The sequence below is a fragment of the Rhinoderma darwinii genome (genome assembly GCF_050947455.1).
Source record: "Rhinoderma darwinii isolate aRhiDar2 chromosome 5 unlocalized genomic scaffold, aRhiDar2.hap1 SUPER_5_unloc_8, whole genome shotgun sequence".
Lineage (NCBI taxonomy): Eukaryota > Metazoa > Chordata > Amphibia > Anura > Rhinodermatidae > Rhinoderma > Rhinoderma darwinii.
Window position 1 is genome coordinate 552,631 of NW_027461821.1, and position 27,144 is coordinate 579,774.

At 47.8% G+C, this 27,144-nt stretch overlaps 19 non-coding genes across 19 annotated transcripts; all 19 read left to right on the top strand.

The window, feature by feature from the left end:
- Positions 1 to 125: 125 nt before the first annotated feature.
- On the top strand, positions 126 to 316 carry LOC142697500 (U2 spliceosomal RNA). Its single transcript, XR_012865288.1, has one exon. It is a non-coding gene; the product is annotated as a U2 spliceosomal RNA (small nuclear RNA).
- Positions 317 to 1,597: 1,281 nt separating this feature from the next.
- On the top strand, positions 1,598 to 1,788 carry LOC142697501 (U2 spliceosomal RNA). Its single transcript, XR_012865289.1, has one exon. It is a non-coding gene; the product is annotated as a U2 spliceosomal RNA (small nuclear RNA).
- A 1,300-nt stretch (positions 1,789 to 3,088) lies between these two features.
- LOC142697503 (U2 spliceosomal RNA) lies at positions 3,089 to 3,279 on the top strand. The gene has a single exon (XR_012865291.1). It is a non-coding gene; the product is annotated as a U2 spliceosomal RNA (small nuclear RNA).
- A 1,261-nt stretch (positions 3,280 to 4,540) lies between these two features.
- LOC142697504 (U2 spliceosomal RNA) lies at positions 4,541 to 4,731 on the top strand. The gene has a single exon (XR_012865292.1). It is a non-coding gene; the product is annotated as a U2 spliceosomal RNA (small nuclear RNA).
- A 1,281-nt stretch (positions 4,732 to 6,012) lies between these two features.
- LOC142697505 (U2 spliceosomal RNA) lies at positions 6,013 to 6,203 on the top strand. The gene has a single exon (XR_012865293.1). It is a non-coding gene; the product is annotated as a U2 spliceosomal RNA (small nuclear RNA).
- Positions 6,204 to 7,491: 1,288 nt separating this feature from the next.
- LOC142697507 (U2 spliceosomal RNA) lies at positions 7,492 to 7,682 on the top strand. The gene has a single exon (XR_012865294.1). It is a non-coding gene; the product is annotated as a U2 spliceosomal RNA (small nuclear RNA).
- A 1,284-nt stretch (positions 7,683 to 8,966) lies between these two features.
- Positions 8,967 to 9,157, top strand: LOC142697508 (U2 spliceosomal RNA). Its single transcript, XR_012865295.1, has one exon. It is a non-coding gene; the product is annotated as a U2 spliceosomal RNA (small nuclear RNA).
- A 1,276-nt stretch (positions 9,158 to 10,433) lies between these two features.
- Positions 10,434 to 10,624, top strand: LOC142697509 (U2 spliceosomal RNA). The gene has a single exon (XR_012865296.1). It is a non-coding gene; the product is annotated as a U2 spliceosomal RNA (small nuclear RNA).
- A 1,288-nt stretch (positions 10,625 to 11,912) lies between these two features.
- Positions 11,913 to 12,103, top strand: LOC142697510 (U2 spliceosomal RNA). Its single transcript, XR_012865297.1, has one exon. It is a non-coding gene; the product is annotated as a U2 spliceosomal RNA (small nuclear RNA).
- Positions 12,104 to 13,387: 1,284 nt separating this feature from the next.
- Positions 13,388 to 13,578, top strand: LOC142697511 (U2 spliceosomal RNA). The gene has a single exon (XR_012865298.1). It is a non-coding gene; the product is annotated as a U2 spliceosomal RNA (small nuclear RNA).
- Positions 13,579 to 14,858: 1,280 nt separating this feature from the next.
- On the top strand, positions 14,859 to 15,049 carry LOC142697512 (U2 spliceosomal RNA). Its single transcript, XR_012865299.1, has one exon. It is a non-coding gene; the product is annotated as a U2 spliceosomal RNA (small nuclear RNA).
- A 1,272-nt stretch (positions 15,050 to 16,321) lies between these two features.
- Positions 16,322 to 16,512, top strand: LOC142697513 (U2 spliceosomal RNA). Its single transcript, XR_012865300.1, has one exon. It is a non-coding gene; the product is annotated as a U2 spliceosomal RNA (small nuclear RNA).
- A 1,296-nt stretch (positions 16,513 to 17,808) lies between these two features.
- Positions 17,809 to 17,999, top strand: LOC142697515 (U2 spliceosomal RNA). Its single transcript, XR_012865302.1, has one exon. It is a non-coding gene; the product is annotated as a U2 spliceosomal RNA (small nuclear RNA).
- Positions 18,000 to 19,287: 1,288 nt separating this feature from the next.
- On the top strand, positions 19,288 to 19,478 carry LOC142697516 (U2 spliceosomal RNA). Its single transcript, XR_012865303.1, has one exon. It is a non-coding gene; the product is annotated as a U2 spliceosomal RNA (small nuclear RNA).
- Positions 19,479 to 20,758: 1,280 nt separating this feature from the next.
- Positions 20,759 to 20,949, top strand: LOC142697518 (U2 spliceosomal RNA). Its single transcript, XR_012865304.1, has one exon. It is a non-coding gene; the product is annotated as a U2 spliceosomal RNA (small nuclear RNA).
- Positions 20,950 to 22,241: 1,292 nt separating this feature from the next.
- Positions 22,242 to 22,432, top strand: LOC142697519 (U2 spliceosomal RNA). The gene has a single exon (XR_012865305.1). It is a non-coding gene; the product is annotated as a U2 spliceosomal RNA (small nuclear RNA).
- A 1,276-nt stretch (positions 22,433 to 23,708) lies between these two features.
- On the top strand, positions 23,709 to 23,899 carry LOC142697669 (U2 spliceosomal RNA). Its single transcript, XR_012865441.1, has one exon. It is a non-coding gene; the product is annotated as a U2 spliceosomal RNA (small nuclear RNA).
- A 1,292-nt stretch (positions 23,900 to 25,191) lies between these two features.
- LOC142697520 (U2 spliceosomal RNA) lies at positions 25,192 to 25,382 on the top strand. The gene has a single exon (XR_012865306.1). It is a non-coding gene; the product is annotated as a U2 spliceosomal RNA (small nuclear RNA).
- A 1,288-nt stretch (positions 25,383 to 26,670) lies between these two features.
- Positions 26,671 to 26,861, top strand: LOC142697521 (U2 spliceosomal RNA). Its single transcript, XR_012865307.1, has one exon. It is a non-coding gene; the product is annotated as a U2 spliceosomal RNA (small nuclear RNA).
- Positions 26,862 to 27,144: the final 283 nt, after the last annotated feature.

Here is a 27,144-nt window from a genome sequence, read left to right on the forward strand (position 1 = left end):
CCCGTGTAGCTGTGAGTGTGTGAGCCTGCAGGGCCCCATGGAATTGCCTAGAAGTAGGCTGAATCGCTGCAAGGGCTGAACAGCAGTATCGGGCAGGCTCGGGCAACGCGCGGCCCGTTCGGGTTATCGCTTCTCGGCCTTTTGGCTAAGATCAAGTGTAGTATCTGTTCTTATCAGTTTAATATCTGATACGTCCCCTATCTGGGGACCATATATTAAATGGATTTTTAGAACAGGGAGATGGAAATAGAGCTTGCTCTGTCCACTCCACGCATTGACCTGGTATTGCAGTATTTCCAGGACCGGTGCACCCTTTCCTTATGTGTTGACTAAAAGCAGATTCCAAAAGTGTTTTTTGTCTTTGCTATTGTTTCTGTCTTTCTGAAGGGATCTCCCCTTTTAATCCCATTATTTCAACACCTGTTGGACAATGCATGAGTGATAATGAGCTCATTGATTAAATGCAATTAATGAATAGATTGCCACCTCTTGTTGTGTGTCGTCTGTGTTTCTGTGTTTCCGGCATTTCACATTGGAACACCTCATTCACCTTCCTTGTCTTCTCTCCGCCCTCCCTTTTAGGTAAGTTAAAGAGCTGCACCTGAGCCAGCCACTTGATTGATTGATTGATTGATTGATTGATTGATTGATTGATTGATGCAGCACAACAGTCAAATAGTGGAGTGGAGTAGGGGAACAGCAAACAGCCAATAAAGCAGCCCGCCCGCTCGCCTGCCCGCCACAATGGACCTACCTGTGTACACTAGATGGATGTGATGGAATGTACTGTCGTCCCTACATTTCAAGAAGAAGTAAGAATTGCAGTTGCAACAAAGCCTTGCTTGCCTACAAAGAGAGCAGCAATTTGGATTTGTTACTATGTTACCTAGAAGAATAACAAACTGTGCAAGGATGGAGGTTGTAGGAGCAAGGAGAAGTTGTCTGTAAAGTTGGTGGATGCCTATTTTCCATTTTGCAGTCCCTTGTCTCCCTCTTGTGGCCTCCTGGAGGCAACTAGCTGTGCAAAAAAAAGACAGCCTGGCGGCCGGCTGTTGCAGTGTTGCCCTCTCAGGCAACACTGAGTGACTGACTGAGCCTCACCGTCTTATATAAAGTTCAGACGGAACTTTGCACGTGTCATAGTGGAGCCCTCAGGATTCCAGAGCCAGCTTTCTGACATCATAATGGGGCCTCAGAGATAAAAGCCTGGGCCCAGGCAGTGTTGGTCAGTGCTGCTCAGCAGGCAGCACTGGACTGGACTGGATTACAGCTGATACAAGGTGTGAAGGAACAAGGGGTGGCTGTGGGCATGCACTTGCTGCCGCTGCCAGTGTTTATCTGCATGGCAGCAGGGCATTTGGGCGTTGCCAGGAAGGCGTTTTTATGTAGATTCCTCCTCTTTCAGCACTGCATTGTGGTGCAAGCAAAAGAAGCAAATCCTGTCTGGCTTCCTCTCCGGCCTTTATTCACCTCCTGTGTAGCTGTGAGTGTGTGAGCCTGCAGGGCCCCATGGAATTGCCTAGAAGTAGGCTGAATCGCTGCAAGGGCTGAACAGCAGTATCGGGCAGGCTCGGGCAACGCGCGGCCCGTTCGGGTTATCGCTTCTCGGCCTTTTGGCTAAGATCAAGTGTAGTATCTGTTCTTATCAGTTTAATATCTGATACGTCCCCTATCTGGGGACCATATATTAAATGGATTTTTAGAACAGGGAGATGGAAATAGAGCTTGCTCTGTCCACTCCACGCATTGACCTGGTATTGCAGTATTTCCAGGACCGGTGCACCCTTTCCTTATGTGTTGACTAAAAGCAGATTCCAAAAGTGTTTTTTGTCTTTGCTATTGTTTCTGTCTTTCTGAAGGGATCTCCCCTTTTAATCCCATTATTTCAACACCTGTTGGACAATGCATGAGTGATAATGAGCTCATTGATTAAATGCAATTAATGAATAGATTGCCACCTCTTGTTGTGTGTCGTCTGTGTTTCTGTGTTTCCGGCATTTCACATTGGAACACCTCATTCACCTTCCTTGTCTTCTCTCCGCCCTCCCTTTTAGGTAAGTTAAAGAGCTGCACCTGAGCCAGCCACTGATTGATTGATTGATTGATTGATTGATTGATTGATTGATTGATTGATTGATTGATTGATTGATGCAGCACAACAGTCAAATAGTGGAGTGGAGTAGGGGAACAGCAAACAGCCAATAAAGCAGCCCGCCCGCTCGCCTGCCCGCCACAATGGACCTACCTGTGTACACTAGATGGATGTGATGGAATGTACTGTCGTCCCTACATTTCAAGAAGAAGTAAGAATTGCAGTTGCAACAAAGCCTTGCTTGCCTACAAAGAGAGCAGCAATTTGGATTTGTTACTATGTTACCTAGAAGAATAACAAACTGTGCAAGGATGGAGGTTGTAGGAGCAAGGAGAAGTTGTCTGTAAAGTTGGTGGATGCCTATTTTCCATTTTGCAGTCCCTTGTCTCCCTCTTGTGGCCTCCTGGAGGCAACTAGCTGTGCAAAAAAAAGACAGCCTGGCGGCCGGCTGTTGCAGTGTTGCCCTCTCAGGCAACACTGAGTGACTGACTGAGCCTCACCGTCTTATATAAAGTTCAGACGGAACTTTGCACGTGTCATAGTGGAGCCCTCAGGATTCCAGAGCCAGCTTTCTGACATCATAATGGGGCCTCAGAGATAAAAGCCTGGGCCCAGGCAGTGTTGGTCAGTGCTGCTCAGCAGGCAGCACTGGACTGGACTGGATTACAGCTGATACAAGGTGTGAAGGAACAAGGGGTGGCTGTGGGCATGCACTTGCTGCCGCTGCCAGTGTTTATCTGCATGGCAGCAGGGCATTTGGGCGTTGCCAGGAAGGCGTTTTTATGTAGATTCCTCCTCTTTCAGCACTGCATTGTGGTGCAAGCAAAAGAAGCAAATCCTGTCTGGCTTCCTCTCCGGCCTTTATTCACCTCCCGTGTAGCTGTGAGTGTGTGAGCCTGCAGGGCCCCATGGAATTGCCTAGAAGTAGGCTGAATCGCTGCAAGGGCTGAACAGCAGTATCGGGCAGGCTCGGGCAACGCGCGGCCCGTTCGGGTTATCGCTTCTCGGCCTTTTGGCTAAGATCAAGTGTAGTATCTGTTCTTATCAGTTTAATATCTGATACGTCCCCTATCTGGGGACCATATATTAAATGGATTTTTAGAACAGGGAGATGGAAATAGAGCTTGCTCTGTCCACTCCACGCATTGACCTGGTATTGCAGTATTTCCAGGACCGGTGCACCCTTTCCTTATGTGTTGACTAAAAGCAGATTCCAAAAGTGTTTTTTGTCTTTGCTATTGTTTCTGTCTTTCTGAAGGGATCTCCCCTTTTAATCCCATTATTTCAACACCTGTTGGACAATGCATGAGTGATAATGAGCTCATTGATTAAATGCAATTAATGAATAGATTGCCACCTCTTGTTGTGTGTCGTCTGTGTTTCTGTGTTTCCGGCATTTCACATTGGAACACCTCATTCACCTTCCTTGTCTTCTCTCCGCCCTCCCTTTTAGGTAAGTTAAAGAGCTGCACCTGAGCCAGCCACTGATTGATTGATTGATTGATTGATTGATTGATTGATTGATTGATTGATTGATTGATGCAGCACAACAGTCAAATAGTGGAGTGGAGTAGGGGAACAGCAAACAGCCAATAAAGCAGCCCGCCCGCTCGCCTGCCCGCCACAATGGACCTACCTGTGTACACTAGATGGATGTGATGGAATGTACTGTCGTCCCTACATTTCAAGAAGAAGTAAGAATTGCAGTTGCAACAAAGCCTTGCTTGCCTACAAAGAGAGCAGCAATTTGGATTTGTTACTATGTTACCTAGAAGAATAACAAACTGTGCAAGGATGGAGGTTGTAGGAGCAAGGAGAAGTTGTCTGTAAAGTTGGTGGATGCCTATTTTCCATTTTGCAGTCCCTTGTCTCCCTCTTGTGGCCTCCTGGAGGCAACTAGCTGTGCAAAAAAAAGACAGCCAGGCAACACTGAGTGACTGACTGAGCCTCACCGTCTTATATAAAGTTCAGACGGAACTTTGCACGTGTCATAGTGGAGCCCTCAGGATTCCAGAGCCAGCTTTCTGACATCATAATGGGGCCTCAGAGATAAAAGCCTGGGCCCAGGCAGTGTTGGTCAGTGCTGCTCAGCAGGCAGCACTGGACTGGACTGGATTACAGCTGATACAAGGTGTGAAGGAACAAGGGGTGGCTGTGGGCATGCACTTGCTGCCGCTGCCAGTGTTTATCTGCATGGCAGCAGGGCATTTGGGCGTTGCCAGGAAGGCGTTTTTATGTAGATTCCTCCTCTTTCAGCACTGCATTGTGGTGCAAGCAAAAGAAGCAAATCCTGTCTGGCTTCCTCTCCGGCCTTTATTCACCTCCCGTGTAGCTGTGAGTGTGTGAGCCTGCAGGGCCCCATGGAATTGCCTAGAAGTAGGCTGAATCGCTGCAAGGGCTGAACAGCAGTATCGGGCAGGCTCGGGCAACGCGCGGCCCGTTCGGGTTATCGCTTCTCGGCCTTTTGGCTAAGATCAAGTGTAGTATCTGTTCTTATCAGTTTAATATCTGATACGTCCCCTATCTGGGGACCATATATTAAATGGATTTTTAGAACAGGGAGATGGAAATAGAGCTTGCTCTGTCCACTCCACGCATTGACCTGGTATTGCAGTATTTCCAGGACCGGTGCACCCTTTCCTTATGTGTTGACTAAAAGCAGATTCCAAAAGTGTTTTTTGTCTTTGCTATTGTTTCTGTCTTTCTGAAGGGATCTCCCCTTTTAATCCCATTATTTCAACACCTGTTGGACAATGCATGAGTGATAATGAGCTCATTGATTAAATGCAATTAATGAATAGATTGCCACCTCTTGTTGTGTGTCGTCTGTGTTTCTGTGTTTCCGGCATTTCACATTGGAACACCTCATTCACCTTCCTTGTCTTCTCTCCGCCCTCCCTTTTAGGTAAGTTAAAGAGCTGCACCTGAGCCAGCCACTGATTGATTGATTGATTGATTGATTGATTGATTGATTGATTGATGCAGCACAACAGTCAAATAGTGGAGTGGAGTAGGGGAACAGCAAACAGCCAATAAAGCAGCCCGCCCGCTCGCCTGCCCGCCACAATGGACCTACCTGTGTACACTAGATGGATGTGATGAAATGTACTGTCGTCCCTACATTTCAAGAAGAAGTAAGAATTGCAGTTGCAACAAAGCCTTGCTTGCCTACAAAGAGAGCAGCAATTTGGATTTGTTACTATGTTACCTAGAAGAATAACAAACTGTGCAAGGATGGAGGTTGTAGGAGCAAGGAGAAGTTGTCTGTAAAGTTGGTGGATGCCTATTTTCCATTTTGCAGTCCCTTGTCTCCCTCTTGTGGCCTCCTGGAGGCAACTAGCTGTGCAAAAAAAAAGACAGCCTGGCGGCCGGCTGTTGCAGTGTTGCCCTCTCAGGCAACACTGAGTGACTGACTGAGCCTCACCGTCTTATATAAAGTTCAGACGGAACTTTGCACGTGTCATAGTGGAGCCCTCAGGATTCCAGAGCCAGCTTTCTGACATCATAATGGGGCCTCAGAGATAAAAGCCTGGGCCCAGGCAGTGTTGGTCAGTGCTGCTCAGCAGGCAGCACTGGACTGGACTGGATTACAGCTGATACAAGGTGTGAAGGAACAAGGGGTGGCTGTGAGCATGCACTTGCTGCCGCTGCCAGTGTTTATCTGCATGGCAGCAGGGCATTTGGGCGTTGCCAGGAAGGCGTTTTTATGTAGATTCCTCCTCTTTCAGCACTGCATTGTGGTGCAAGCAAAAGAAGCAAATCCTGTCTGGCTTCCTCTCCGGCCTTTATTCACCTCCCGTGTAGCTGTGAGTGTGTGAGCCTGCAGGGCCCCATGGAATTGCCTAGAAGTAGGCTGAATCGCTGCAAGGGCTGAACAGCAGTATCGGGCAGGCTCGGGCAACGCGCGGCCCGTTCGGGTTATCGCTTCTCGGCCTTTTGGCTAAGATCAAGTGTAGTATCTGTTCTTATCAGTTTAATATCTGATACGTCCCCTATCTGGGGACCATATATTAAATGGATTTTTAGAACAGGGAGATGGAAATAGAGCTTGCTCTGTCCACTCCACGCATTGACCTGGTATTGCAGTATTTCCAGGACCGGTGCACCCTTTCCTTATGTGTTGACTAAAAGCAGATTCCAAAAGTGTTTTTTGTCTTTGCTATTGTTTCTGTCTTTCTGAAGGGATCTCCCCTTTTAATCCCATTATTTCAACACCTGTTGGACAATGCATGAGTGATAATGAGCTCATTGATTAAATGCAATTAATGAATAGATTGCCACCTCTTGTTGTGTGTCGTCTGTGTTTCTGTGTTTCCGGCATTTCACATTGGAACACCTCATTCACCTTCCTTGTCTTCTCTCCGCCCTCCCTTTTAGGTAAGTTAAAGAGCTGCACCTGAGCCAGCCACTGATTGATTGATTGATTGATTGATTGATTGATTGATTGATTGATTGATTGATGCAGCACAACAGTCAAATAGTGGAGTGGAGTAGGGGAACAGCAAACAGCCAATAAAGCAGCCCGCCCGCTCGCCTGCCCGCCACAATGGACCTACCTGTGTACACTAGATGGATGTGATGGAATGTACTGTCGTCCCTACATTTCAAGAAGAAGTAAGAATTGCAGTTGCAACAAAGCCTTGCTTGCCTACAAAGAGAGCAGCAATTTGGATTTGTTACTATGTTACCTAGAAGAATAACAAACTGTGCAAGGATGGAGGTTGTAGGAGCAAGGAGAAGTTGTCTGTAAAGTTGGTGGATGCCTATTTTCCATTTTGCAGTCCCTTGTCTCCCTCTTGTGGCCTCCTGGAGGCAACTAGCTGTGCAAAAAAAAGACAGCCTGGCGGCCGGCTGTTGCAGTGTTGCCCTCTCAGGCAACACTGAGTGACTGACTGAGCCTCACCGTCTTATATAAAGTTCAGACGGAACTTTGCACGTGTCATAGTGGAGCCCTCAGGATTCCAGAGCCAGCTTTCTGACATCATAATGGGGCCTCAGAGATAAAAGCCTGGGCCCAGGCAGTGTTGGTCAGTGCTGCTCAGCAGGCAGCACTGGACTGGACTGGATTACAGCTGATACAAGGTGTGAAGGAACAAGGGGTGGCTGTGGGCATGCACTTGCTGCCGCTGCCAGTGTTTATCTGCATGGCAGCAGGGCATTTGGGCGTTGCCAGGAAGGCGTTTTTATGTAGATTCCTCCTCTTTCAGCACTGCATTGTGGTGCAAGCAAAAGAAGCAAATCCTGTCTGGCTTCCTCTCCGGCCTTTATTCACCTCCCGTGTAGCTGTGAGTGTGTGAGCCTGCAGGGCCCCATGGAATTGCCTAGAAGTAGGCTGAATCGCTGCAAGGGCTGAACAGCAGTATCGGGCAGGCTCGGGCAACGCGCGGCCCGTTCGGGTTATCGCTTCTCGGCCTTTTGGCTAAGATCAAGTGTAGTATCTGTTCTTATCAGTTTAATATCTGATACGTCCCCTATCTGGGGACCATATATTAAATGGATTTTTAGAACAGGGAGATGGAAATAGAGCTTGCTCTGTCCACTCCACGCATTGACCTGGTATTGCAGTATTTCCAGGACCGGTGCACCCTTTCCTTATGTGTTGACTAAAAGCAGATTCCAAAAGTGTTTTTTGTCTTTGCTATTGTTTCTGTCTTTCTGAAGGGATCTCCCCTTTTAATCCCATTATTTCAACACCTGTTGGACAATGCATGAGTGATAATGAGCTCATTGATTAAATGCAATTAATGAATAGATTGCCACCTCTTGTTGTGTGTCGTCTGTGTTTCTGTGTTTCCGGCATTTCACATTGGAACACCTCATTCACCTTCCTTGTCTTCTCTCCGCCCTCCCTTTTAGGTAAGTTAAAGAGCTGCACCTGAGCCAGCCACTGATTGATTGATTGATTGATTGATTGATTGATTGATTGATGCAGCACAACAGTCAAATAGTGGAGTGGAGTAGGGGAACAGCAAACAGCCAATAAAGCAGCCCGCCCGCTCGCCTGCCCGCCACAATGGACCTACCTGTGTACACTAGATGGATGTGATGGAATGTACTGTCGTCCCTACATTTCAAGAAGAAGTAAGAATTGCAGTTGCAACAAAGCCTTGCTTGCCTACAAAGAGAGCAGCAATTTGGATTTGTTACTATGTTACCTAGAAGAATAACAAACTGTGCAAGGATGGAGGTTGTAGGAGCAAGGAGAAGTTGTCTGTAAAGTTGGTGGATGCCTATTTTCCATTTTGCAGTTTTGCAGTCCCTTGTCTCCCTCTTGTGGCCTCCTGGAGGCAACTAGCTGTGCAAAAAAAAGACAGCCTGGCGGCCGGCTGTTGCAGTGTTGCCCTCTCAGGCAACACTGAGTGACTGACTGAGCCTCACCGTCTTATATAAAGTTCAGACGGAACTTTGCACGTGTCATAGTGGAGCCCTCAGGATTCCAGAGCCAGCTTTCTGACATCATAATGGGGCCTCAGAGATAAAAGCCTGGGCCCAGGCAGTGTTGGTCAGTGCTGCTCAGCAGGCAGCACTGGACTGGACTGGATTACAGCTGATACAAGGTGTGAAGGAACAAGGGGTGGCTGTGGGCATGCACTTGCTGCCGCTGCCAGTGTTTATCTGCATGGCAGCAGGGCATTTGGGCGTTGCCAGGAAGGCGTTTTTATGTAGATTCCTCCTCTTTCAGCACTGCATTGTGGTGCAAGCAAAAGAAGCAAATCCTGTCTGGCTTCCTCTCCGGCCTTTATTCACCTCCCGTGTAGCTGTGAGTGTGTGAGCCTGCAGGGCCCCATGGAATTGCCTAGAAGTAGGCTGAATCGCTGCAAGGGCTGAACAGCAGTATCGGGCAGGCTCGGGCAACGCGCGGCCCGTTCGGGTTATCGCTTCTCGGCCTTTTGGCTAAGATCAAGTGTAGTATCTGTTCTTATCAGTTTAATATCTGATACGTCCCCTATCTGGGGACCATATATTAAATGGATTTTTAGAACAGGGAGATGGAAATAGAGCTTGCTCTGTCCACTCCACGCATTGACCTGGTATTGCAGTATTTCCAGGACCGGTGCACCCTTTCCTTATGTGTTGACTAAAAGCAGATTCCAAAAGTGTTTTTTGTCTTTGCTATTGTTTCTGTCTTTCTGAAGGGATCTCCCCTTTTAATCCCATTATTTCAACACCTGTTGGACAATGCATGAGTGATAATGAGCTCATTGATTAAATGCAATTAATGAATAGATTGCCACCTCTTGTTGTGTGTCGTCTGTGTTTCTGTGTTTCCGGCATTTCACATTGGAACACCTCATTCACCTTCCTTGTCTTCTCTCCGCCCTCCCTTTTAGGTAAGTTAAAGAGCTGCACCTGAGCCAGCCACTGATTGATTGATTGATTGATTGATTGATTGATTGATTGATGCAGCACAACAGTCAAATAGTGGAGTGGAGTAGGGGAACAGCAAACAGCCAATAAAGCAGCCCGCCCGCTCGCCTGCCCGCCACAATGGACCTACCTGTGTACACTAGATGGATGTGATGGAATGTACTGTCGTCCCTACATTTCAAGAAGAAGTAAGAATTGCAGTTGCAACAAAGCCTTGCTTGCCTACAAAGAGAGCAGCAATTTGGATTTGTTACTATGTTACCTAGAAGAATAACAAACTGTGCAAGGATGGAGGTTGTAGGAGCAAGGAGAAGTTGTCTGTAAAGTTGGTGGATGCCTATTTTCCATTTTGCAGTCCCTTGTCTCCCTCTTGTGGCCTCCTGGAGGCAACTAGCTGTGCAAAAAAAAGACAGCCTGGCGGCCGGCTGTTGCAGTGTTGCCCTCTCAGGCAACACTGAGTGACTGACTGAGCCTCACCGTCTTATATAAAGTTCAGACGGAACTTTGCACGTGTCATAGTGGAGCCCTCAGGATTCCAGAGCCAGCTTTCTGACATCATAATGGGGCCTCAGAGATAAAAGCCTGGGCCCAGGCAGTGTTGGTCAGTGCTGCTCAGCAGGCAGCACTGGACTGGACTGGATTACAGCTGATACAAGGTGTGAAGGAACAAGGGGTGGCTGTGGGCATGCACTTGCTGCCGCTGCCAGTGTTTATCTGCATGGCAGCAGGGCATTTGGGCGTTGCCAGGAAGGCGTTTTTATGTAGATTCCTCCTCTTTCAGCACTGCATTGTGGTGCAAGCAAAAGAAGCAAATCCTGTCTGGCTTCCTCTCCGGCCTTTATTCACCTCCCGTGTAGCTGTGAGTGTGTGAGCCTGCAGGGCCCCATGGAATTGCCTAGAAGTAGGCTGAATCGCTGCAAGGGCTGAACAGCAGTATCGGGCAGGCTCGGGCAACGCGCGGCCCGTTCGGGTTATCGCTTCTCGGCCTTTTGGCTAAGATCAAGTGTAGTATCTGTTCTTATCAGTTTAATATCTGATACGTCCCCTATCTGGGGACCATATATTAAATGGATTTTTAGAACAGGGAGATGGAAATAGAGCTTGCTCTGTCCACTCCACGCATTGACCTGGTATTGCAGTATTTCCAGGACCGGTGCACCCTTTCCTTATGTGTTGACTAAAAGCAGATTCCAAAAGTGTTTTTTGTCTTTGCTATTGTTTCTGTCTTTCTGAAGGGATCTCCCCTTTTAATCCCATTATTTCAACACCTGTTGGACAATGCATGAGTGATAATGAGCTCATTGATTAAATGCAATTAATGAATAGATTGCCACCTCTTGTTGTGTGTCGTCTGTGTTTCTGTGTTTCCGGCATTTCACATTGGAACACCTCATTCACCTTCCTTGTCTTCTCTCCGCCCTCCCTTTTAGGTAAGTTAAAGAGCTGCACCTGAGCCAGCCACTGATTGATTGATTGATTGATTGATTGATTGATTGATTGATTGATTGATTGATGCAGCACAACAGTCAAATAGTGGAGTGGAGTAGGGGAACAGCAAACAGCCAATAAAGCAGCCCGCCCGCTCGCCTGCCCGCCACAATGGACCTACCTGTGTACACTAGATGGATGTGATGGAATGTACTGTCGTCCCTACATTTCAAGAAGAAGTAAGAATTGCAGTTGCAACAAAGCCTTGCTTGCCTACAAAGAGAGCAGCAATTTGGATTTGTTACTATGTTACCTAGAAGAATAACAAACTGTGCAAGGATGGAGGTTGTAGGAGCAAGGAGAAGTTGTCTGTAAAGTTGGTGGATGCCTATTTTCCATTTTGCAGTCCCTTGTCTCCCTCTTGTGGCCTCCTGGAGGCAACTAGCTGTGCAAAAAAAAGACAGCCTGGCGGCCGGCTGTTGCAGTGTTGCCCTCTCAGGCAACACTGAGTGACTGACTGAGCCTCACCGTCTTATATAAAGTTCAGACGGAACTTTGCACGTGTCATAGTGGAGCCCTCAGGATTCCAGAGCCAGCTTTCTGACATCATAATGGGGCCTCAGAGATAAAAGCCTGGGCCCAGGCAGTGTTGGTCAGTGCTGCTCAGCAGGCAGCACTGGACTGGACTGGATTACAGCTGATACAAGGTGTGAAGGAACAAGGGGTGGCTGTGGGCATGCACTTGCTGCCGCTGCCAGTGTTTATCTGCATGGCAGCAGGGCATTTGGGCGTTGCCAGGAAGGCGTTTTTATGTAGATTCCTCCTCTTTCAGCACTGCATTGTGGTGCAAGCAAAAGAAGCAAATCCTGTCTGGCTTCCTCTCCGGCCTTTATTCACCTCCCGTGTAGCTGTGAGTGTGTGAGCCTGCAGGGCCCCATGGAATTGCCTAGAAGTAGGCTGAATCGCTGCAAGGGCTGAACAGCAGTATCGGGCAGGCTCGGGCAACGCGCGGCCCGTTCGGGTTATCGCTTCTCGGCCTTTTGGCTAAGATCAAGTGTAGTATCTGTTCTTATCAGTTTAATATCTGATACGTCCCCTATCTGGGGACCATATATTAAATGGATTTTTAGAACAGGGAGATGGAAATAGAGCTTGCTCTGTCCACTCCACGCATTGACCTGGTATTGCAGTATTTCCAGGACCGGTGCACCCTTTCCTTATGTGTTGACTAAAAGCAGATTCCAAAAGTGTTTTTTGTCTTTGCTATTGTTTCTGTCTTTCTGAAGGGATCTCCCCTTTTAATCCCATTATTTCAACACCTGTTGGACAATGCATGAGTGATAATGAGCTCATTGATTAAATGCAATTAATGAATAGATTGCCACCTCTTGTTGTGTGTCGTCTGTGTTTCTGTGTTTCCGGCATTTCACATTGGAACACCTCATTCACCTTCCTTGTCTTCTCTCCGCCCTCCCTTTTAGGTAAGTTAAAGAGCTGCACCTGAGCCAGCCACTGATTGATTGATTGATTGATTGATTGATTGATTGATTGATTGATTGATGCAGCACAACAGTCAAATAGTGGAGTGGAGTAGGGGAACAGCAAACAGCCAATAAAGCAGCCCGCCCGCTCGCCTGCCCGCCACAATGGACCTACCTGTGTACACTAGATGGATGTGATGGAATGTACTGTCGTCCCTACATTTCAAGAAGAAGTAAGAATTGCAGTTGCAACAAAGCCTTGCTTGCCTACAAAGAGAGCAGCAATTTGGATTTGTTACTATGTTACCTAGAAGAATAACAAACTGTGCAAGGATGGAGGTTGTAGGAGCAAGGAGAAGTTGTCTGTAAAGTTGGTGGATGCCTATTTTCCATTTTGCAGTCCCTTGTCTCCCTCTTGTGGCCTCCTGGAGGCAACTAGCTGTGCAAAAAAAAGACAGCCTGGCGGCCGGCTGTTGCAGTGTTGCCCTCTCAGGCAACACTGAGTGACTGACTGAGCCTCACCGTCTTATATAAAGTTCAGACGGAACTTTGCACGTGTCATAGTGGAGCCCTCAGGATTCCAGAGCCAGCTTTCTGACATCATAATGGGGCCTCAGAGATAAAAGCCTGGGCCCAGGCAGTGTTGGTCAGTGCTGCTCAGCAGGCAGCACTAGACTGGACTGGATTACAGCTGATACAAGGTGTGAAGGAACAAGGGGTGGCTGTGGGCATGCACTTGCTGCCGCTGCCAGTGTTTATCTGCATGGCAGCAGGGCATTTGGGCGTTGCCAGGAAGGCGTTTTTATGTAGATTCCTCCTCTTTCAGCACTGCATTGTGGTGCAAGCAAAAGAAGCAAATCCTGTCTGGCTTCCTCTCCGGCCTTTATTCACCTCCCGTGTAGCTGTGAGTGTGTGAGCCTGCAGGGCCCCATGGAATTGCCTAGAAGTAGGCTGAATCGCTGCAAGGGCTGAACAGCAGTATCGGGCAGGCTCGGGCAACGCGCGGCCCGTTCGGGTTATCGCTTCTCGGCCTTTTGGCTAAGATCAAGTGTAGTATCTGTTCTTATCAGTTTAATATCTGATACGTCCCCTATCTGGGGACCATATATTAAATGGATTTTTAGAACAGGGAGATGGAAATAGAGCTTGCTCTGTCCACTCCACGCATTGACCTGGTATTGCAGTATTTCCAGGACCGGTGCACCCTTTCCTTATGTGTTGACTAAAAGCAGATTCCAAAAGTGTTTTTTGTCTTTGCTATTGTTTCTGTCTTTCTGAAGGGATCTCCCCTTTTAATCCCATTATTTCAACACCTGTTGGACAATGCATGAGTGATAATGAGCTCATTGATTAAATGCAATTAATGAATAGATTGCCACCTCTTGTTGTGTGTCGTCTGTGTTTCTGTGTTTCCGGCATTTCACATTGGAACACCTCATTCACCTTCCTTGTCTTCTCTCCGCCCTCCCTTTTAGGTAAGTTAAAGAGCTGCACCTGAGCCAGCCACTGATTGATTGATTGATTGATTGATTGATTGATTGATTGATTGATGCAGCACAACAGTCAAATAGTGGAGTGGAGTAGGGGAACAGCAAACAGCCAATAAAGCAGCCCGCCCGCTCGCCTGCCCGCCACAATGGACCTACCTGTGTACACTAGATGGATGTGATGGAATGTACTGTCGTCCCTACATTTCAAGAAGAAGTAAGAATTGCAGTTGCAACAAAGCCTTGCTTGCCTACAAAGAGAGCAGCAATTTGGATTTGTTACTATGTTACCTAGAAGAATAACAAACTGTGCAAGGATGGAGGTTGTAGGAGCAAGGAGAAGTTGTCTGTAAAGTTGGTGGATGCCTATTTTCCATTTTGCAGTCCCTTGTCTCCCTCTTGTGGCCTCCTGGAGGCAACTAGCTGTGCAAAAAAAAGACAGCCTGGCGGCCGGCTGTTGCAGTGTTGCCCTCTCAGGCAACACTGAGTGACTGACTGAGCCTCACCGTCTTATATAAAGTTCAGACGGAACTTTGCACGTGTCATAGTGGAGCCCTCAGGATTCCAGAGCCAGCTTTCTGACATCATAATGGGGCCTCAGAGATAAAAGCCTGGGCCCAGGCAGTGTTGGTCAGTGCTGCTCAGCAGGCAGCACTGGACTGGACTGGATTACAGCTGATACAAGGTGTGAAGGAACAAGGGGTGGCTGTGGGCATGCACTTGCTGCCGCTGCCAGTGTTTATCTGCATGGCAGCAGGGCATTTGGGCGTTGCCAGGAAGGCGTTTTTATGTAGATTCCTCCTCTTTCAGCACTGCATTGTGGTGCAAGCAAAAGAAGCAAATCCTGTCTGGCTTCCTCTCCGGCCTTTATTCACCTCCCGTGTAGCTGTGAGTGTGTGAGCCTGCAGGGCCCCATGGAATTGCCTAGAAGTAGGCTGAATCGCTGCAAGGGCTGAACAGCAGTATCGGGCAGGCTCGGGCAACGCGCGGCCCGTTCGGGTTATCGCTTCTCGGCCTTTTGGCTAAGATCAAGTGTAGTATCTGTTCTTATCAGTTTAATATCTGATACGTCCCCTATCTGGGGACCATATATTAAATGGATTTTTAGAACAGGGAGATGGAAATAGAGCTTGCTCTGTCCACTCCACGCATTGACCTGGTATTGCAGTATTTCCAGGACCGGTGCACCCTTTCCTTATGTGTTGACTAAAAGCAGATTCCAAAAGTGTTTTTTGTCTTTGCTATTGTTTCTGTCTTTCTGAAGGGATCTCCCCTTTTAATCCCATTATTTCAACACCCGTTGGACAATGCATGAGTGATAATGAGCTCATTGATTAAATGCAATTAATGAATAGATTGCCACCTCTTGTTGTGTGTCGTCTGTGTTTCTGTGTTTCCGGCATTTCACATTGGAACACCTCATTCACCTTCCTTGTCTTCTCTCCGCCCTCCCTTTTAGGTAAGTTAAAGAGCTGCACCTGAGCCAGCCACTGATTGATTGATTGATTGATTGATTGATTGATTGATGCAGCATAACAGTCAAATAGTGGAGTGGAGTAGGGGAACAGCAAACAGCCAATAAAGCAGCCCGCCCGCTCGCCTGCCCGCCACAATGGACCTACCTGTGTACACTAGATGGATGTGATGGAATGTACTGTCGTCCCTACATTTCAAGAAGAAGTAAGAATTGCAGTTGCAACAAAGCCTTGCTTGCCTACAAAGAGAGCAGCAATTTGGATTTGTTACTATGTTACCTAGAAGAATAACAAACTGTGCAAGGATGGAGGTTGTAGGAGCAAGGAGAAGTTGTCTGTAAAGTTGGTGGATGCCTATTTTCCATTTTGCAGTCCCTTGTCTCCCTCTTGTGGCCTCCTGGAGGCAACTAGCTGTGCAAAAAAAAGACAGCCTGGCGGCCGGCTGTTGCAGTGTTGCCCTCTCAGGCAACACTGAGTGACTGACTGAGCCTCACCGTCTTATATAAAGTTCAGACGGAACTTTGCACGTGTCATAGTGGAGCCCTCAGGATTCCAGAGCCAGCTTTCTGACATCATAATGGGGCCTCAGAGATAAAAGCCTGGGCCCAGGCAGTGTTGGTCAGTGCTGCTCAGCAGGCAGCACTGGACTGGACTGGATTACAGCTGATACAAGGTGTGAAGGAACAAGGGGTGGCTGTGGGCATGCACTTGCTGCCGCTGCCAGTGTTTATCTGCATGGCAGCAGGGCATTTGGGCGTTGCCAGGAAGGCGTTTTTATGTAGATTCCTCCTCTTTCAGCACTGCATTGTGGTGCAAGCAAAAGAAGCAAATCCTGTCTGGCTTCCTCTCCGGCCTTTATTCACCTCCCGTGTAGCTGTGAGTGTGTGAGCCTGCAGGGCCCCATGGAATTGCCTAGAAGTAGGCTGAATCGCTGCAAGGGCTGAACAGCAGTATCGGGCAGGCTCGGGCAACGCGCGGCCCGTTCGGGTTATCGCTTCTCGGCCTTTTGGCTAAGATCAAGTGTAGTATCTGTTCTTATCAGTTTAATATCTGATACGTCCCCTATCTGGGGACCATATATTAAATGGATTTTTAGAACAGGGAGATGGAAATAGAGCTTGCTCTGTCCACTCCACGCATTGACCTGGTATTGCAGTATTTCCAGGACCGGTGCACCCTTTCCTTATGTGTTGACTAAAAGCAGATTCCAAAAGTGTTTTTTGTCTTTGCTATTGTTTCTGTCTTTCTGAAGGGATCTCCCCTTTTAATCCCATTATTTCAACACCTGTTGGACAATGCATGAGTGATAATGAGCTCATTGATTAAATGCAATTAATGAATAGATTGCCACCTCTTGTTGTGTGTCGTCTGTGTTTCTGTGTTTCCGGCATTTCACATTGGAACACCTCATTCACCTTCCTTGTCTTCTCTCCGCCCTCCCTTTTAGGTAAGTTAAAGAGCTGCACCTGAGCCAGCCACTGATTGATTGATTGATTGATTGATTGATTGATTGATTGATTGATTGATTGATTGATTGATGCAGCACAACAGTCAAATAGTGGAGTGGAGTAGGGGAACAGCAAACAGCCAATAAAGCAGCCCGCCCGCTCGCCTGCCCGCCACAATGGACCTACCTGTGTACACTAGATGGATGTGATGGAATGTACTGTCGTCCCTACATTTCAAGAAGAAGTAAGAATTGCAGTTGCAACAAAGCCTTGCTTGCCTACAAAGAGAGCAGCAATTTGGATTTGTTACTATGTTACCTAGAAGAATAACAAACTGTGCAAGGATGGAGGTTGTAGGAGCAAGGAGAAGTTGTCTGTAAAGTTGGTGGATGCCTATTTTCCATTTTGCAGTCCCTTGTCTCCCTCTTGTGGCCTCCTGGAGGCAACTAGCTGTGCAAAAAAAAGACAGCCTGGCGGCCGGCTGTTGCAGTGTTGCCCTCTCAGGCAACACTGAGTGACTGACTGAGCCTCACCGTCTTATATAAAGTTCAGACGGAACTTTGCACGTGTCATAGTGGAGCCCTCAGGATTCCAGAGCCAGCTTTCTGACATCATAATGGGGCCTCAGAGATAAAAGCCTGGGCCCAGGCAGTGTTGGTCAGTGCTGCTCAGCAGGCAGCACTGGACTGGACTGGATTACAGCTGATACAAGGTGTGAAGGAACAAGGGGTGGCTGTGGGCATGCACTTGCTGCCGCTGCCAGTGTTTATCTGCATGGCAGCAGGGCATTTGGGCGTTGCCAGGAAGGCGTTTTTATGTAGATTCCTCCTCTTTCAGCACTGCATTGTGGTGCAAGCAAAAGAAGCAAATCCTGTCTGGCTTCCTCTCCGGCCTTTATTCACCTCCCGTGTAGCTGTGAGTGTGTGAGCCTGCAGGGCCCCATGGAATTGCCTAGAAGTAGGCTGAATCGCTGCAAGGGCTGAACAGCAGTATCGGGCAGGCTCGGGCAACGCGCGGCCCGTTCGGGTTATCGCTTCTCGGCCTTTTGGCTAAGATCAAGTGTAGTATCTGTTCTTATCAGTTTAATATCTGATACGTCCCCTATCTGGGGACCATATATTAAATGGATTTTTAGAACAGGGAGATGGAAATAGAGCTTGCTCTGTCCACTCCACGCATTGACCTGGTATTGCAGTATTTCCAGGACCGGTGCACCCTTTCCTTATGTGTTGACTAAAAGCAGATTCCAAAAGTGTTTTTTGTCTTTGCTATTGTTTCTGTCTTTCTGAAGGGATCTCCCCTTTTAATCCCATTATTTCAACACCTGTTGGACAATGCATGAGTGATAATGAGCTCATTGATTAAATGCAATTAATGAATAGATTGCCACCTCTTGTTGTGTGTCGTCTGTGTTTCTGTGTTTCCGGCATTTCACATTGGAACACCTCATTCACCTTCCTTGTCTTCTCTCCGCCCTCCCTTTTAGGTAAGTTAAAGAGCTGCACCTGAGCCAGCCACTGATTGATTGATTGATTGATTGATTGATTGATTGATTGATTGATTGATTGATGCAGCACAACAGTCAAATAGTGGAGTGGAGTAGGGGAACAGCAAACAGCCAATAAAGCAGCCCGCCCGCTCGCCTGCCCGCCACAATGGACCTACCTGTGTACACTAGATGGATGTGATGGAATGTACTGTCGTCCCTACATTTCAAGAAGAAGTAAGAATTGCAGTTGCAACAAAGCCTTGCTTGCCTACAAAGAGAGCAGCAATTTGGATTTGTTACTATGTTACCTAGAAGAATAACAAACTGTGCAAGGATGGAGGTTGTAGGAGCAAGGAGAAGTTGTCTGTAAAGTTGGTGGATGCCTATTTTCCATTTTGCAGTCCCTTGTCTCCCTCTTGTGGCCTCCTGGAGGCAACTAGCTGTGCAAAAAAAAGACAGCCTGGCGGCCGGCTGTTGCAGTGTTGCCCTCTCAGGCAACACTGAGTGACTGACTGAGCCTCACCGTCTTATATAAAGTTCAGACGGAACTTTGCACGTGTCATAGTGGAGCCCTCAGGATTCCAGAGCCAGCTTTCTGACATCATAATGGGGCCTCAGAGATAAAAGCCTGGGCCCAGGCAGTGTTGGTCAGTGCTGCTCAGCAGGCAGCACTGGACTGGACTGGATTACAGCTGATACAAGGTGTGAAGGAACAAGGGGTGGCTGTGGGCATGCACTTGCTGCCGCTGCCAGTGTTTATCTGCATGGCAGCAGGGCATTTGGGCGTTGCCAGGAAGGCGTTTTTATGTAGATTCCTCCTCTTTCAGCACTGCATTGTGGTGCAAGCAAAAGAAGCAAATCCTGTCTGGCTTCCTCTCCGGCCTTTATTCACCTCCCGTGTAGCTGTGAGTGTGTGAGCCTGCAGGGCCCCATGGAATTGCCTAGAAGTAGGCTGAATCGCTGCAAGGGCTGAACAGCAGTATCGGGCAGGCTCGGGCAATGCGCGGCCCGTTCGGGTTATCGCTTCTCGGCCTTTTGGCTAAGATCAAGTGTAGTATCTGTTCTTATCAGTTTAATATCTGATACGTCCCCTATCTGGGGACCATATATTAAATGGATTTTTAGAACAGGGAGATGGAAATAGAGCTTGCTCTGTCCACTCCACGCATTGACCTGGTATTGCAGTATTTCCAGGACCGGTGCACCCTTTCCTTATGTGTTGACTAAAAGCAGATTCCAAAAGTGTTTTTTGTCTTTGCTATTGTTTCTGTCTTTCTGAAGGGATCTCCCCTTTTAATCCCATTATTTCAACACCTGTTGGACAATGCATGAGTGATAATGAGCTCATTGATTAAATGCAATTAATGAATAGATTGCCACCTCTTGTTGTGTGTCGTCTGTGTTTCTGTGTTTCCGGCATTTCACATTGGAACACCTCATTCACCTTCCTTGTCTTCTCTCCGCCCTCCCTTTTAGGTAAGTTAAAGAGCTGCACCTGAGCCAGCCACTGATTGATTGATTGATTGATTGATTGATTGATTGATTGATTGATGCAGCACAACAGTCAAATAGTGGAGTGGAGTAGGGGAACAGCAAACAGCCAATAAAGCAGCCCGCCCGCTCGCCTGCCCGCCACAATGGACCTACCTGTGTACACTAGATGGATGTGATGGAATGTACTGTCGTCCCTACATTTCAAGAAGAAGTAAGAATTGCAGTTGCAACAAAGCCTTGCTTGCCTACAAAGAGAGCAGCAATTTGGATTTGTTACTATGTTACCTAGAAGAATAACAAACTGTGCAAGGATGGAGGTTGTAGGAGCAAGGAGAAGTTGTCTGTAAAGTTGGTGGATGCCTATTTTCCATTTTGCAGTCCCTTGTCTCCCTCTTGTGGCCTCCTGGAGGCAACTAGCTGTGCAAAAAAAAGACAGCCTGGCGGCCGGCTGTTGCAGTGTTGCCCTCTCAGGCAACACTGAGTGACTGACTGAGCCTCACCGTCTTATATAAAGTTCAGACGGAACTTTGCACGTGTCATAGTGGAGCCCTCAGGATTCCAGAGCCAGCTTTCTGACATCATAATGGGGCCTCAGAGATAAAAGCCTGGGCCCAGGCAGTGTTGGTCAGTGCTGCTCAGCAGGCAGCACTGGACTGGACTGGATTACAGCTGATACAAGGTGTGAAGGAACAAGGGGTGGCTGTGGGCATGCACTTGCTGCCGCTGCCAGTGTTTATCTGCATGGCAGCAGGGCATTTGGGCGTTGCCAGGAAGGCGTTTTTATGTAGATTCCTCCTCTTTCAGCACTGCATTGTGGTGCAAGCAAAAGAAGCAAATCCTGTCTGGCTTCCTCTCCGGCCTTTATTCACCTCCCGTGTAGCTGTGAGTGTGTGAGCCTGCAGGGCCCCATGGAATTGCCTACAAGTAGGCTGAATCGCTGCAAGGGCTGAACAGCAGTATCGGGCAGGCTCGGGCAACGCGCGGCCCGTTCGGGTTATCGCTTCTCGGCCTTTTGGCTAAGATCAAGTGTAGTATCTGTTCTTATCAGTTTAATATCTGATACGTCCCCTATCTGGGGACCATATATTAAATGGATTTTTAGAACAGGGAGATGGAAATAGAGCTTGCTCTGTCCACTCCACGCATTGACCTGGTATTGCAGTATTTCCAGGACCGGTGCACCCTTTCCTTATGTGTTGACTAAAAGCAGATTCCAAAAGTGTTTTTTGTCTTTGCTATTGTTTCTGTCTTTCTGAAGGGATCTCCCCTTTTAATCCCATTATTTCAACACCTGTTGGACAATGCATGAGTGATAATGAGCTCATTGATTAAATGCAATTAATGAATAGATTGCCACCTCTTGTTGTGTGTCGTCTGTGTTTCTGTGTTTCCGGCATTTCACATTGGAACACCTCATTCACCTTCCTTGTCTTCTCTCCGCCCTCCCTTTTAGGTAAGTTAAAGAGCTGCACCTGAGCCAGCCACTGATTGATTGATTGATTGATTGATTGATTGATTGATTGATTGATTGATTGATTGATGCAGCACAACAGTCAAATAGTGGAGTGGAGTAGGGGAACAGCAAACAGCCAATAAAGCAGCCCGCCCGCTCGCCTGCCCGCCACAATGGACCTACCTGTGTACACTAGATGGATGTGATGGAATGTACTGTCGTCCCTACATTTCAAGAAGAAGTAAGAATTGCAGTTGCAACAAAGCCTTGCTTGCCTACAAAGAGAGCAGCAATTTGGATTTGTTACTATGTTACCTAGAAGAATAACAAACTGTGCAAGGATGGAGGTTGTAGGAGCAAGGAGAAGTTGTCTGTAAAGTTGGTGGATGCCTATTTTCCATTTTGCAGTCCCTTGTCTCCCTCTTGTGGCCTCCTGGAGGCAACTAGCTGTGCAAAAAAAAGACAGCCTGGCGGCCGGCTGTTGCAGTGTTGCCCTCTCAGGCAACACTGAGTGACTGACTGAGCCTCACCGTCTTATATAAAGTTCAGACGGAACTTTGCACGTGTCATAGTGGAGCCCTCAGGATTCCAGAGCCAGCTTTCTGACATCATAATGGGGCCTCAGAGATAAAAGCCTGGGCCCAGGCAGTGTTGGTCAGTGCTGCTCAGCAGGCAGCACTGGACTGGACTGGATTACAGCTGATACAAGGTGTGAAGGAACAAGGGGTGGCTGTGGGCATGCACTTGCTGCCGCTGCCAGTGTTTATCTGCATGGCAGCAGGGCATTTGGGCGTTGCCAGGAAGGCGTTTTTATGTAGATTCCTCCTCTTTCAGCACTGCATTGTGGTGCAAGCAAAAGAAGCAAATCCTGTCTGGCTTCCTCTCCGGCCTTTATTCACCTCCCGTGTAGCTGTGAGTGTGTGAGCCTGCAGGGCCCCATGGAATTGCCTAGAAGTAGGCTGAATCGCTGCAAGGGCTGAACAGCAGTATCGGGCAGGCTCGGGCAACGCGCGGCCCGTTCGGGTTATCGCTTCTCGGCCTTTTGGCTAAGATCAAGTGTAGTATCTGTTCTTATCAGTTTAATATCTGATACGTCCCCTATCTGGGGACCATATATTAAATGGATTTTTAGAACAGGGAGATGGAAATAGAGCTTGCTCTGTCCACTCCACGCATTGACCTGGTATTGCAGTATTTCCAGGACCGGTGCACCCTTTCCTTATGTGTTGACTAAAAGCAGATTCCAAAAGTGTTTTTTGTCTTTGCTATTGTTTCTGTCTTTCTGAAGGGATCTCCCCTTTTAATCCCATTATTTCAACACCTGTTGGACAATGCATGAGTGATAATGAGCTCATTGATTAAATGCAATTAATGAATAGATTGCCACCTCTTGTTGTGTGTCGTCTGTGTTTCTGTGTTTCCGGCATTTCACATTGGAACACCTCATTCACCTTCCTTGTCTTCTCTCCGCCCTCCCTTTTAGGTAAGTTAAAGAGCTGCACCTGAGCCAGCCACTGATTGATTGATTGATTGATTGATTGATTGATTGATTGATGCAGCACAACAGTCAAATAGTGGAGTGGAGTAGGGGAACAGCAAACAGCCAATAAAGCAGCCCGCCCGCTCGCCTGCCCGCCACAATGGACCTACCTGTGTACACTAGATGGATGTGATGGAATGTACTGTCGTCCCTACATTTCAAGAAGAAGTAAGAATTGCAGTTGCAACAAAGCCTTGCTTGCCTACAAAGAGAGCAGCAATTTGGATTTGTTACTATGTTACCTAGAAGAATAACAAACTGTGCAAGGATGGAGGTTGTAGGAGCAAGGAGAAGTTGTCTGTAAAGTTGGTGGATGCCTATTTTCCATTTTGCAGTCCCTTGTCTCCCTCTTGTGGCCTCCTGGAGGCAACTAGCTGTGCAAAAAAAAGACAGCCTGGCGGCCGGCTGTTGCAGTGTTGCCCTCTCAGGCAACACTGAGTGACTGACTGAGCCTCACCGTCTTATATAAAGTTCAGACGGAACTTTGCACGTGTCATAGTGGAGCCCTCAGGATTCCAGAGCCAGCTTTCTGACATCATAATGGGGCCTCAGAGATAAAAGCCTGGGCCCAGGCAGTGTTGGTCAGTGCTGCTCAGCAGGCAGCACTGGACTGGACTGGATTACAGCTGATACAAGGTGTGAAGGAACAAGGGGTGGCTGTGGGCATGCACTTGCTGCCGCTGCCAGTGTTTATCTGCATGGCAGCAGGGCATTTGGGCGTTGCCAGGAAGGCGTTTTTATGTAGATTCCTCCTCTTTCAGCACTGCATTGTGGTGCAAGCAAAAGAAGCAAATCCTGTCTGGCTTCCTCTCCGGCCTTTATTCACCTCCCGTGTAGCTGTGAGTGTGTGAGCCTGCAGGGCCCCATGGAATTGCCTAGAAGTAGGCTGAATCGCTGCAAGGGCTGAACAGCAGTATCGGGCAGGCTCGGGCAACGCGCGGCCCGTTCGGGTTATCGCTTCTCGGCCTTTTGGCTAAGATCAAGTGTAGTATCTGTTCTTATCAGTTTAATATCTGATAAGTCCCCTATCTGGGGACCATATATTAAATGGATTTTTAGAACAGGGAGATGGAAATAGAGCTTGCTCTGTCCACTCCACGCATTGACCTGGTATTGCAGTATTTCCAGGACCGGTGCACCCTTTCCTTATGTGTTGACTAAAAGCAGATTCCAAAAGTGTTTTTTGTCTTTGCTATTGTTTCTGTCTTTCTGAAGGGATCTCCCCTTTTAATCCCATTATTTCAACACCTGTTGGACAATGCATGAGTGATAATGAGCTCATTGATTAAATGCAATTAATGAATAGATTGCCACCTCTTGTTGTGTGTCGTCTGTGTTTCTGTGTTTCCGGCATTTCACATTGGAACACCTCATTCACCTTCCTTGTCTTCTCTCCGCCCTCCCTTTTAGGTAAGTTAAAGAGCTGCACCTGAGCCAGCCACTGATTGATTGATTGATTGATTGATTGATTGATTGATTGATTGATTGATTGATTGATGCAGCACAACAGTCAAATAGTGGAGTGGAGTAGGGGAACAGCAAACAGCCAATAAAGCAGCCCGCCCGCTCGCCTGCCCGCCACAATGGACCTACCTGTGTACACTAGATGGATGTGATGGAATGTACTGTCGTCCCTACATTTCAAGAAGAAGTAAGAAGTGCAGTTGCAACAAAGCCTTGCTTGCCTACAAAGAGAGCAGCAATTTGGATTTGTTACTATGTTACCTAGAAGAATAACAAACTGTGCAAGGATGGAGGTTGTAGGAGCAAGGAGAAGTTGTCTGTAAAGTTGGTGGATGCCTATTTTCCATTTTGCAGTCCCTTGTCTCCCTCTTGTGGCCTCCTGGAGGCAACTAGCTGAGCAAAAAAAAGACAGCCTGGCGGCCGGCTGTTGCAGTGTTGCCCTCTCAGGCAACACTGAGTGACTGACTGAGCCTCACCGTCTTATATAAAGTTCAGACGGAACTTTGCACGTGTCATAGTGGAGCCCTCAGGATTCCAGAGCCAGCTTTCTGACATCATAATGGGGCCTCAGAGATAAAAGCCTGGGCCCAGGCAGTGTTGGTCAGTGCTGCTCAGCAGGCAGCACTGGACTGGACTGGATTACAGCTGATACAAGGTGTGAAGGAACAAGGGGTGGCTGTGGGCATGCACTTGCTGCCGCTGCCAGTGTTTATCTGCATGGCAGCAGGGCATTTGGGCGTTGCCAGGAAGGCGTTTTTATGTAGATTCCTCCTCTTTCAGCACTGCATTGTGGTGCAAGCAAAAGAAGCAAATCCTGTCTGGCTTCCTCTCCGGCCTTTATTCACCTCCCGTGTAGCTGTGAGTGTGTGAGCCTGCAGGGCCCCATGGAATTGCCTAGAAGTAGGCTGAATCGCTGCAAGGGCTGAACAGCAGTATCGGGCAGGCTCGGGCAACGCGCGGCCCGTTCGGGTTATCGCTTCTCGGCCTTTTGGCTAAGATCAAGTGTAGTATCTGTTCTTATCAGTTTAATATCTGATACGTCCCCTATCTGGGGACCATATATTAAATGGATTTTTAGAACAGGGAGATGGAAATAGAGCTTGCTCTGTCCACTCCACGCATTGACCTGGTATTGCAGTATTTCCAGGACCGGTGCACCCTTTCCTTATGTGTTGACTAAAAGCAGATTCCAAAAGTGTTTTTTGTCTTTGCTATTGTTTCTGTCTTTCTGAAGGGATCTCCCCTTTTAATCCCATTATTTCAACACCTGTTGGACAATGCATGAGTGATAATGAGCTCATTGATTAAATGCAATTAATGAATAGATTGCCACCTCTTGTTGTGTGTCGTCTGTGTTTCTGTGTTTCCGGCATTTCACATTGGAACACCTCATTCACCTTCCTTGTCTTCTCTCCGCCCTCCCTTTTAGGTAAGTTAAAGAGCTGCACCTGAGCCAGCCACTGATTGATTGATTGATTGATTGATTGATTGATTGATTGATTGATTGATTGATGCAGCACAACAGTCAAATAGTGGAGTGGAGTAGGGGAACAGCAAACAGCCAATAAAGCAGCCCGCCCGCTCGCCTGCCCGCCACAATGGACCTACCTGTGTACACTAGATGGATGTGATGGAATGTACTGTCGTCCCTACATTTCAAGAAGAAGTAAGAATTGCAGTTGCAACAAAGCCTTGCTTGCCTACAAAGAGAGCAGCAATTTGGATTTGTTACTATGTTACCTAGAAGAATAACAAACTGTGCAAGGATGGAGGTTGTAGGAGCAAGGAGAAGTTGTCTGTAAAGTTGGTGGATGCCTATTTTCCATTTTGCAGTCCCTTGTCTCCCTCTTGTGGCCTCCTGGAGGCAACTAGCTGTGCAAAAAAAAGACAGCCTGGCGGCCGGCTGTTGCAGTGTTGCCCTCTCAGGCAACACTGAGTGACTGACTGAGCCTCACCGTCTTATATAAAGTTCAGACGGAACTTTGCACGTGTCATAGTGGAGCCCTCAGGATTCCAGAGCCAGCTTTCTGACATCATAATGGGGCCTCAGAGATAAAAGCCTGGGCCCAGGCAGTGTTGGTCAGTGCTGCTCAGCAGGCAGCACTGGACTGGACTGGATTACAGCTGATACAAGGTGTGAAGGAACAAGGGGTGGCTGTGGGCATGCACTTGCTGCCGCTGCCAGTGTTTATCTGCATGGCAGCAGGGCATTTGGGCGTTGCCAGGAAGGCGTTTTTATGTAGATTCCTCCTCTTTCAGCACTGCATTGTGGTGCAAGCAAAAGAAGCAAATCCTGTCTGGCTTCCTCTCCGGCCTTTATTCACCTCCCGTGTAGCTGTGAGTGTGTGAGCCTGCAGGGCCCCATGGAATTGCCTAGAAGTAGGCTGAATCGCTGCAAGGGCTGAACAGCAGTATCGGGCAGGCTCGGGCAACGCGCGGCCCGTTCGGGTTATCGCTTCTCGGCCTTTTGGCTAAGATCAAGTGTAGTATCTGTTCTTATCAGTTTAATATCTGATACGTCCCCTATCTGGGGACCATATATTAAATGGATTTTTAGAACAGGGAGATGGAAATAGAGCTTGCTCTGTCCACTCCACGCATTGACCTGGTATTGCAGTATTTCCAGGACCGGTGCACCCTTTCCTTATGTGTTGACTAAAAGCAGATTCCAAAAGTGTTTCTTGTCTTTGCTATTGTTTCTGTCTTTCTGAAGGGATCTCCCCTTTTAATCCCATTATTTCAACACCTGTTGGACAATGCATGAGTGATAATGAGCTCATTGATTAAATGCAATTAATGAATAGATTGCCACCTCTTGTTGTGTGTCGTCTGTGTTTCTGTGTTTCCGGCATTTCACATTGGAACACCTCATTCACCTTCCTTGTCTTCTCTCCGCCCTCCCTTTTAGGTAAGTTAAAGAGCTGC